Source organism: Macrobrachium nipponense, chromosome 44 (assembly GCF_015104395.2).
Source record: "Macrobrachium nipponense isolate FS-2020 chromosome 44, ASM1510439v2, whole genome shotgun sequence".
NCBI lineage: Eukaryota > Metazoa > Arthropoda > Malacostraca > Decapoda > Palaemonidae > Macrobrachium > Macrobrachium nipponense.
The window spans coordinates 16,255,369-16,266,602 of record NC_087221.1 but is presented as its reverse complement, the minus strand read 5'-3'; the positions used below and the strand labels follow the sequence as shown (position 1 = coordinate 16,266,602).

The 11,234-nt window shown below is 36.2% G+C and overlaps 1 protein-coding gene across 1 annotated transcript in view; it reads right to left on the bottom strand.

The window, feature by feature from the left end:
* Positions 1 to 11,234, bottom strand: part of LOC135204047 (T-complex protein 1 subunit alpha-like) — a 107,458-nt gene that overhangs the window by 2,820 nt on the left and 93,404 nt on the right. The window lies entirely within an intron of this gene.

Genomic DNA, 11,234 nt, shown 5'->3' with positions numbered 1-11,234 from the left:
CACACAATGCATCATGTACTGATCTTTCCATTTCATCACATAAAAATCATTTGGACCACGCAAGATTAAGAGCTTGCTGTACGAGCACTAGGCCGTAAAGAATAAGAAGCAACTTGTCATAACAACTACAACTGAAGTACAACCTAGCTATGAAACCCCACACTGGCACTATCACTCTTCCATATGAGTTGTAAACACTCAAAAACCCACTAAATTCCAGCTATGCAAAAAATATCACTGAAATGACTATGTGCATTATAAGATTTGCAATACACAGTATACAGGCAGTCCCTGGTTATCAGCAGGGTTCCGTTCTGATGACTTGACGAACAAAAATCACTGATAACTGAAAAGTGGCGACTGTTAGGTATGTATCGAAACGCACAAGTAGAAATTGGCGCGTTTCGGTGCTGAAAATCTCTGATTTTTGGCAGTAGACAAGCACCATAAAACCGGATCATCGATGACCAGGGACTGCCTGTACAGGAAGGCCCTAGTTATTGGCAGCAGTTCTTTTCCTGAAAGCCTGACAGTAATTGAAACTCATCAATAACTGAAATTGAAGTCTACAGGCGCCACATTCCACCTTAGTGCCCTAGATTGGTTAACAATGCCTTAGACAGTGTCATGGCCAGATATTTTACCCTAACATGTAATAACTAATAAAAATGTGGAGTTTCATTTGCCTAACCCTTTATATGGTCTGCATGGTAGTTCTACAAATTGACTTACAGGTAAACCTTGGCAGAGAGAGAGAGAGAGAGAGAGAGAGAGAGAGAGAGAGAGAGAGAGAGAGAGAGAGAACCCTAATGATATTCTAGTTAAATTATCATATCTTCTAGATAATAACTTAAAAAAGTAAAAGACAACAATAAAAGTAAAGTTATACGTGTTGCTTAAGCATACAATCATAAACAACTGAACAAAAATAAGTCATTTTGCTATGTACAACCAAATCAGATAACAATAGCAGTTTTGCTTGCATTTCAGCCATCGTACAATAGTATAAAATTACCATAGTAGTTATGTTAACCCTCTTACGCCGATTGGACGTATTAAACGTCGAGTCAAAATGTCTCCCGTATGCCGATTGGACGTATCATACGTCGGCTCAAAAACGCTTTTTTTTAAAAATTCGCGGAAAAATATACGTTATAGGCCTCCCCTACAGCCGAAAACTTTTGTATCACGCGCCTTGGGGGATGCTGGGAGTTACGGATCAAGGCGTTGTTTTGTTTTACAATCTCTACGCAGGCGCGCAAGCGCGATTTCTTTCTTATCGCACTAAAAAGTATCAGTGACACATCTCGGAAATTATTTCGTCACTTTGACATAATTATTGCACAATTTTAAATTATCCTTTACATGAAGTATTATATATGAAAATGTGCGCAATTTCTTGCACAATACAAATAAAAAATACTCATGATTGTAGCTTTTATCATTTTGAAATATTTTCATATAAATAACGATAAGTGCAAAAATTTCAACCTTCGGTCAACTTTGACTCTACAGAAATGGTCGAGAAACGCAATTGTAAGCTAAAATTCTTATATTATAGTAATATTCAATCATTTGCCTTCATTTTGCAACAAATTGGACGTCTCTAGCACAATATTTCGATTTATGGTGAATTTATGAAAAAACTTTTTCCTTACGTTCGTGCGATAACTCTTCCGATAAATTTTTTCGTGCGATTGTCCTAATGTTTGCACCCTTTTAAATTTGCCGTTACATAAAGTTTTATATATGGAAATGTGCGCAATTTCATGCACAATACAACAAAAGACAACCCATGGTTGTAGCTTTTATCAGTTTTGAAATATTTTCATATAAATAACGTTAAGTGCAAAAATTTCAACTTTCGGTCAGCTTGACTCTACCGAAATGGTCGAAAAACGCAATTGTAACTAAAACTCTTATATTCTAGTAATATTCAATCATTTACCTTCATTTTGCAACGACTTGGAAGTCTCTAGCACAATATTTTGATTTATGGTGAATTTATGAAAAAAAAAAATTACGTTCGCGCGGGTAACTCTTCCGAAAAAATCAGAATTTTTTTGTGCGATTGTCGAAATGTTTGCACCATTCAAAATTAGCTGTTTCATAAAGTTTTATATATGAAAATGTGCGCAATTTCATGTAGAATACAACTAAAAATGATTGAAGGTTGTAGCTTTTCTCTTTTTTCGAAATATTTGCATATAAATCACGATAAATAGAAAAAAAACCACGTTCGGTCAAATTTGACTCTACCGAAATAGTTGAAAAACGCAATTGTAAGCTAAAAATCTTACGGCCTAGTAATATTCCGTCATGTTTCTTCATTTTGAAACAAATTTGAAGTCTCTAAAACAATATTGTGATTTATGGTGAATTTTTGAAAATATATTTACCTTCACTCCGCGCGCCGATTCGCGGCCGCAAGTCTCCGAAATACGTACATGGCATTATCCTAATATTTGCTCCTTTTTCATATTAGCCTTTTTATAGAGTTTCATATATCAAAATGTGCGCAAATTCATGAAGAATACAATAAAAAAAAATTGAAGGTTGTAGCTTTTTCCATCTTCGAAATATGTGCATATGAAAAAATATATATATTAAAATTTCGACATTCGGTCAAATTTAACTCGTCCGAAATGGTCGAAATCTGCAATTCTAATCTAAAACTCTTACAGTATCGTAATATTCAATCATTTGTCTTAATTTCGAAACAAATTGGAAGTCTCTAGAACATTATTTAGAATTACGGTGAATTTTTGAAATAAATATTTTTTTGCGTCCGCGCGTTACGAATTCGTACATCATTTTGTGATAATATTTTTTCCGGTGTTCTTTTAGTTGTTTTACAATGTATTATATATCAAAATGATCGCAATTTAGTGTACAATACAACGCAAAAAAAAGTAACTGGTTAGCTTTGACCGTTTTCTGCACAGCGTGATTTGAATACAATTATGTATGAATTTTTTTTTTTTCGCTACCATATATCGCATTATTTACATATGATAATGATATTATTTTTCATTTCTGATGGTTGCATTCTAAACTTCAGGCAATGACAAAAAAAGGAGCCAAAATGAACTCTTAATCTTCAAAAGTACGCGCGCTGTAATTTTTTGAAAAAAATTATTTTTTTCCACTTCCGCGCTCACTCCAAACCACCCGGCCCGGCATACGGGAGACGTTTTGATTTTTAGGGCTCCGGCTTAAGAGGGTTAAATGACGTTAATTACATTTATTCCCTCTAGATAAAATATCAACAAGGAAATATACAGCTAAATTTAAGCTGAGAAAACAATGCTCGCACTGCTAATGGCTATAAATTATCATGCATCAGCAACATGATGAAACTCAACCATAAATAATAGTGAAGAAAAAGGTATTTTAATAAAAAAATACCGGGCATGAAAGAACACATTTTACTGTTGTTTTCACGCCGATAAAAGACAAATATGTAAAGCTCGTATCATGATGAAACAAGGTGAAAATAGCAAACAGAACCTGTTAATTTTTACACACACACACACACTAAAAACTCCTGAAAAATAACTACAAATAATTTGCAATGAGACATTCAAGTTATATTTTGACTCAAAAACTCTTCATATAATGAAAAATAACCTTGCACCATATAAATATTACTAGAGATTTATTTATGCTAACTAAAAGCAAGAAAATCACTCTGAATTGAGCTCAAATACAAAAAAATTAACTAACCTCTGCCCTCAGCTGATTTTTCAAAAACAAACCATTGTCTCTTATTTATATTTTATAACACAATAGTAATATGAGATTACATGATCCTGCCAATAACCAGGGGCCGTCTGTACCAGATTTGCAACAAAAATCTGTCATTTCCCTCCTCCAATAATATACCTCAACCTGGACAACCCTTTAACTCACCGTTCACTAAGTTTACATTAAAGACAAGTTCCCATCATTCATATTGAGAGGTACAAATTACAGGCAAAATGCAATTGAAAACCCTCAACTCTGTACACAATCTTACCCCTTAATAAAGATCAGTTCGTCATCACAGATACGCTCCTGAGACACTTCAGCAGCTTCTCCCAGGTAGCTAGCATCAAATGTTTCCTCTCCCTCTAAATTGCACAAAGTCGACAGTAAAGTGGCTCCAGTGGCTTTGGCTATTCTCTGTTTTAAAAATAGAGAAAAAATGAAATATATTCTGCATTTCATGAAAGGTTCTTGAACTCTATACTTATATTCAAACTGGTACATCATTAATAGTGATCTAAATTGTTTACGATCAACAAAATCTATACCAGGCAACTTGTATTGAGACATACCTTCAAATCTGACTTTTTGCATCTCCTTACTGCAATAGCACTAGCTTCAATGAAGTATTTTAAACAGAGGTCATCAACACCACCAGTTGTCAGTACCACATTTGCTCCAGCCTTCAGGATTTTTTCAATGCGTTCCTAAATGAGAGTTATTTTAATTTAACAGCTATCATAAATGTAAAAAATGTAAATGCAAAAATATCCAACAAAAAATGTAAGATCAACAAAGCAGGAAAACTAAATAAAATTACAAATAAGAAAAAATCAGATGGATGAAAACAAAACATTACAGAAAGAAATAAGGGCAGATACAAGGACAAAATCTTAAGACAGCACTTTGCAAAACAGAGTCGAAAGAATTTGCACAAGTTACTAAAATTACAACAAAGCTAAAATAATACTACATAGCTGTGAATTATGGCATTTCTTCTATACATACCTGTTAACCTTTTCCTTATTATGGTCTCAAATTTTCTTGACATTTTTTTTGATACAATATCCTTTTCTCTAGACATTTCAAATATAATAAAGTTTTTGTTGAAGTGAATAATTCTTTAATCAATTGTGGACACGAGATAAATTTCCACAAAAAATAAAAAAATAAAAATGTCTGGCAGCCCTGTGAAAACCATACCTTTGTTATATCAGATTCACGCTGTCTGATGGCTTCCAACTTTGCAGGGTCATTGACTAATACATGGACACCTAGTTTCATTTTCTCTTTTTGAAGAGAGAAGTCCAAACAGGCAATCTTAGCATTCACAACTTTCTTTGCCATTGCTGTGGAGAAAAAATAAAAATAAAATTGAAAATTGAAAAATTTCTAATATTTCCTACATGGTTACAGAAATGCTCCAAATCATCTACAGCCCCTCAATCAAAACAAGATTCTCAACTTCCTCCTCCTTTCCTCAGCTACTATAATAAATTTCAGGCACAGGAAATCTTCAATACCCATTTTTTGTCATTCTGAGCACTCATGATACCATCTATTACATTAAAAAAAAAACAGGGAAACTTTCCTGATTGTACATTAAATTCTGCTTCCTTATTATAAGCCACCATAAGCTTCTGACCATCAGCTGCTGATGAAGAGCAAAAGGTTTAGCGCCGATTCTCGTAGAACACTAACATTTATCTCATATTCTTATGATACATCTGCCTGTTTTTACTCTGAATCTAGTACCTAGGATGATTTTCATTCTCATATAAAATGTACACTAATATATATACAAATCTCACTCTCATCATAGAAAATTTTTTTTCCATAGTACAGCCTCTGATTTTATATATTAACTGACTGCAGTCTTAGTTGTGGTAAGCTAATTCAAGATACACCTTCACATATGCTAGTGATGTTCAGCAAAGGTCCCAAAATGACAAATTTTCTAAGACAATTTGTACTTTTTGTAGCTACAAACCTGAGGTCTTAACAATAGGATAATTTCTAGTGCCTAACTGGATCCAGTTAAATGGCAGATGAAAGCAAGGAATCTTGTGAGAACTGGCGCCAATGCGTGCATATATCGGGTGAAAAGTGGTCAAGGACCACGCAAATGATTAAAATACAAGGAGCATCATTTTAGGGTAGTAATGCATTGCCTTCTCAACAACTTTTGAGGTTCCAATTGGCAGCATCCTCAGGGAGATACACGTGTGTCTGAGGAAATGGAGATATGATAAAGAATCCTAGTCTACAGCCTATTTAACTAGTGCAAAAATGCCCCTAAATATTTATTTAGCACCACTCAGTCTGTAATATACTGAATGAATGGCAGGTTTTACAGAACACTGAAACATGTCAAAGCAGATTAAACCTAGTTTGATTAAAGAAACCATCAATCATCAAAATAGCACATTGAAGTGGAGCGTATTGTAGTCAAATTTCAACGAACTGCAAATTACAGGTATTTGCATATAGATCCTCAAGAGAAATTTTGTCAAAAACCCTCACATCTTCAGTCTATCTATCATAGAGCTTTTACAAAATCACTAAGCTAAATACAACTACATGATGAATTTGCAACTTGCATGCTACATATGTGTATGTGTGTGTGTGTGTGTTGTATGCATATGTATATGTATATATCATTCTCTCAACAGGATAGAGAATCCTTACCATGTGATGCAATAGTGCAATTCAAAGCATATCCATTTACAATAATAGACTCGCGAGCTGATCTGCCATGAGCTTTCAAGATATTGACAGCTTTGATTGGATACTTGAAACCACCTTTCCCATCTGATGTCTTGATAGCCATTGTAGCATCCACAACCATATTGGCAAAGAAGTCACTGTCAATGGAAATGACCTGTGGAATAAAGCAAGATGGTCTTAGCAAACAAAATTTGTACACATTTCTCAAAACACCTTCCAAAATATACTTGACAGCATACAAATTTTTTGAGTAGTAATAAATCCAAGTTTGCATTGCATGAAACACACTTGGCACACTTGCATTTTATTTTCAAATATATGTACAGTATAGTATATTCACAAATACACAATTCCACCTGACTGATGGTAGTCTATTTAAGAAAATTAAAATAGCAGTGTATAGATAAAAATAAAAGTTAATATTTTCCAAAAGTAATGCTGAATATTTTACTGTGCAGTTACCAATAGTAACGGTAACTAACGTCAGGGGATATAACCAGGTAAGGTTAGCAAACAACCAGACTTCTATAAAGAATTTTTTTTTTTTAAATATGAACGATTAGCGTAATGAGAAGGAGCAGATCTAAGTTATCTAAGAGTGGAAGGGGTAAATGAATACTTTGGGAATGCTTGTAGGAACAACTGTTTAGCAAATGAAAGCCACCCAATTCAGAAGTTGGAGAATGGAAAGCTCACTCAGGTGTGTAACTGTGTGGATGACAAAGCGTCCGCAGGGGTAAAGGTAATACAGAAGATTATGAATTTCAAGTCATAACATTTTGAATGGCATAAGAAATGACTGAAAGACTGATAGGGAAATGCACTGTGGACTAAGCCAAAGGTGTGAAGATTATCATTAAGGGTAAGGTACATGAATGACAGATTTCTAATACTAATCATTCGACTAATCTTAGATAACAGTTGATTTTTCTCCAGCCATTATGCATTCTTTTAAAAATTTATATATTTTTTAAATTATTCAGGAAAGAAGTAAAATTTTTCCATGCATATTCCATTCAACTCACCTTGGATGACATAGCTGTCTTTGCTGCTGACACAATACAATCTCTTCCAAGTTCATCTGTGTTGATGGTAAGGTTGTTTTGGATGTACCGACACGCTTCCCTAAAATTATTCATAAGTCAACAAAGGATTTCATAAAAAAACTAAAAACAAAAAGTATAAGCAACATTCCCCAAAACAAAAAATTGCCTTAACATTAATCTAGCAATATTACATTTCTATTACACAACGCCTATAATGAAGACAGTGGCTGATACTGTATAATAAACTGTGAATACAGATCTAGCCAAGTTCTTTGATCAGTCAACCTATTATTAAATAATGAATGAATAAAGTTACAAAAGATTGCAGTGCAAAAAGCAAGGGCTCTGGGACCTGCTATTGGTGGCGTCAGTTTTCGGTGATCTGGTTTTATGGGGTTTGTTTAGCGCCGAAGTGCATTGATTTCCAGTTATCAGCACAGATATGTTTATCGTCAAGCTGTCAGAACGGAACCCCAGCCAATAACTGGGGACTGCCTACTTGCAGCTGACTTGGTGTTTCAAGAGAAACACTTAATAATATAAAACATGGAAGTAAAATGGAGGGAAGCTGATCTAAAATTCAGTGTAAGAACATCAAAGCTTACGGGGATTAGAAATGAACAAGAGTGGCCCTGTGCCAAAAGCCAGGTGAATGTGAAAAGAGCAAACTAGAGAATAGCCAAAACCCAAATGGATTAGGCATAATTCTAATTCATGAAGATGCAATAGTATTCTTTATCTATATTTTCAACTAATCATTAGATACCCATCTATTTCAAACAAGCCATTAATCATCCATTGCCTTCTGTACACAGAAACAACATCCCCACCACACCTAAGCACATCTTTCACAAAAAAAAACCCACTGTGCATGCTCCATCAGGTGACAGATCCCTACTCACCCTTCCTCTGAATGGCTGGCTAGCATCAACACTGTTATGTTGCCTTTCCTTCAAGGATTACTCTTCCACTGTTTTTGGACGCCTTATTCACTTCTATTTTTTCAATTTCAACAGCTTTTTGTTTTTTTTATTCACATAGGCTGAGTGGTTTTACTGTGAATTACAGCAACTATGGTCTTTGTGCTTCTTCTATTTTTGTCTGGTCTCGTAAGTTGTTCTCAGTTCATTCAGTTTTTGTTGGGCTGGGAAGCCTCAATTTGAGATGGAAATCACCAGTTCATTTACTAACTGTATAATTATTTAAAATATATATTATGTTTTTAATTTTGTAAATTAATTACTATCAATCTTTCAAATTTTTGTGAATTTTACTTCTTTCTCTTTTTTTGTGTCCATGATTTCCCAAAGGCGCATGTAATTCATAACACCTTAGGATAAATGACCAATCTCTTATGTTCCTCATGCCAAGGAAAAATGTTCTCTTCAAATGACATGATACATGCTGAGACTTATCAGTCAATATGTGGTTCTCTTAGTTCATAGTCTTCAGTGGATGCCTCTTTGGATTCTCTGGCCACTGCTCCTCCGACCAAGATACATAAATATTTCATGTCGGCGCGAGAGCATTCACACCATCGACACAGAGTACATAAAGGATGAGGGTCTACCTCATACAGTGACCTAAAAGCCCCACACCTATGGCCCTCCACGTCAGGGCGCAATCTGCAGCTGACTGGGGGGCAGAGGGGTCTTTCTGTCTCATGGCCGCTCATTCTTAGGCACAAGACAGCAATACACAATTGGTGTAAAAAAAGCAAAACACAAGTACTTACAGTCACCCAAGTATTACTTAAGATAACCATACACACAAAGAGCTTCGATAAAAGAGAAGGCGAAAGCAAACGACGATGGCGGGCAGAGAGGCGAACACACGCCTTGCTCCGTTGGCGGCCGAAAGCAAAGTGAAGCTTCACCTCCCAGTCGGGCAGGACTCCCGACTATCGGACAAGCAGTTAACTACTGAACCACCTTATTCGAAAGCTTACGAGCGGTTCCAGCTGGCGCTGATTACATTCCATATGTTAAAGGACCGAGGGTTTGTATTACGTGTCGGAACAAGTTCCAGTTCTGGCTCCTTTGCCTTTGTCTAATGTTAAAGTCATTAACCCAGGCCCTGTAGACATGCCACTTTTGACATTCCTCTCTAAGTCAAGACCTGTTGACTCAGCTACTTTCAGATCTCCCTGCTTACCTCTCAACTGTATAGATCAACAACTCCAGCACCAGCCAGTAAACCCTTTGAGAAATAGGTCGTTATGAACTGCTGTAAATATTAATTACAAACAGTGTCAGCAAGCTTCTTGTCTTCTAGAAGCATGGCCCTTTCCAAAAATTAATCTTCTATCAGTGTTTAATTTACCCCAAACCTTGTGGTCTATGCTGCAGTCTTATTGTCTAACAACTTTTACATCACCAGGCTAGCCTATGCCTTCCAATGATGGTGGGAATAACTTCTGTCCACCTAAGAAGTAAGAATCTCTATACAAAACACAGTTTTATTCTAATAGTAAGAAATGGACTTTATAAAATTAATTTATTTACCTGATTACAATAAAACAATAATAATCAAGATCTCAGATTTTTCTTACAAACACTTGTCTAAGCTGACATTCCAGCTCATAACATCTATGGTCATCGAACCTCTTAAAGCTTTCTGCAATTCTTTAGCAGGAAAAGATGTTGGACTCTATCTGTCTATTTAAGAGAGGTCACATATTCATTAACACAGTGATGTTATTTTAGTTGGAACCGACTCGTGGCAGATCCTGCATTACCAACAGGGAGGAACCATTTGAATTCATCTCCATCATCAACATGAATTTGGCATTTCATCCTTCAGCCACTAAGGGCAAAATAATCTGGAGTACCTGCTAAAACACCCTTTTGTTGCTGGTGAGTGATTGATAATTCTCTTGACATAATTCTAACAGGAAACCTACATTTTACAGCTCACAGCCTTTTAAAAACTTTACATGGTGGGAGGGGGAGTTATATACTTCTGATTTTGACTGTCCTTAATCCTCTAAAAACCCTGTAGTTAAGCACTATTAAGGAAAACTGACATATATCATCCCATTAATATACTAAATTTTAAGCGTAATTTGTATTACAAGGCTTGAGAGAACAGCATAGCATACCTCACAAGTCCTTCTTGATCTCAATGGCCTTTTGTACCAACTCTGGAGGGAAGTAGTAAGGAGAGTCCACCAATGTGCTATTCTTTGTGTTAAGCCAGTTTTCCTGTGAAATGGAATACCTCTTTCGCCTCAAAGGGCTTCTCATCCTCCTGACCTTGGTACTACCCATAGCGTGGGACTGATGTAAATGGCTGTAATATTGCCTCAATGACAGACTATGCAGTTCATGGTAACCTACAGTACTGCTTCGGCTCCCTCTCCGAGGCTGCCGACAACTACCCAAATAACGGTTTACCCTTCAAGCGCAATCCCTCTCCGAGTTTGCAGACAACTACCCACATAGTCTCAGGTACTTTAATGGGTGGGCAAAACAGGAAGTGGAACGGAATCTTGAGTGGTTTTTGGTTCTAGTGTTCACCCTCCTTCCAAGGATGTACACTGCAGGTGGGAGAGGAATGATGAAGAGCTGGGGAAGGTCATGTAACCCAGCCTGGCCTTGCTTCACCATGATGGTGAGCACACTCCAGGTTTTCCATTATGGCCTCTTCTGAGAAACCTGACAGAGGGGCAGGAGCAACTGGAGGGACCACTGACAGAGGCCTAGGTGGAAGGGA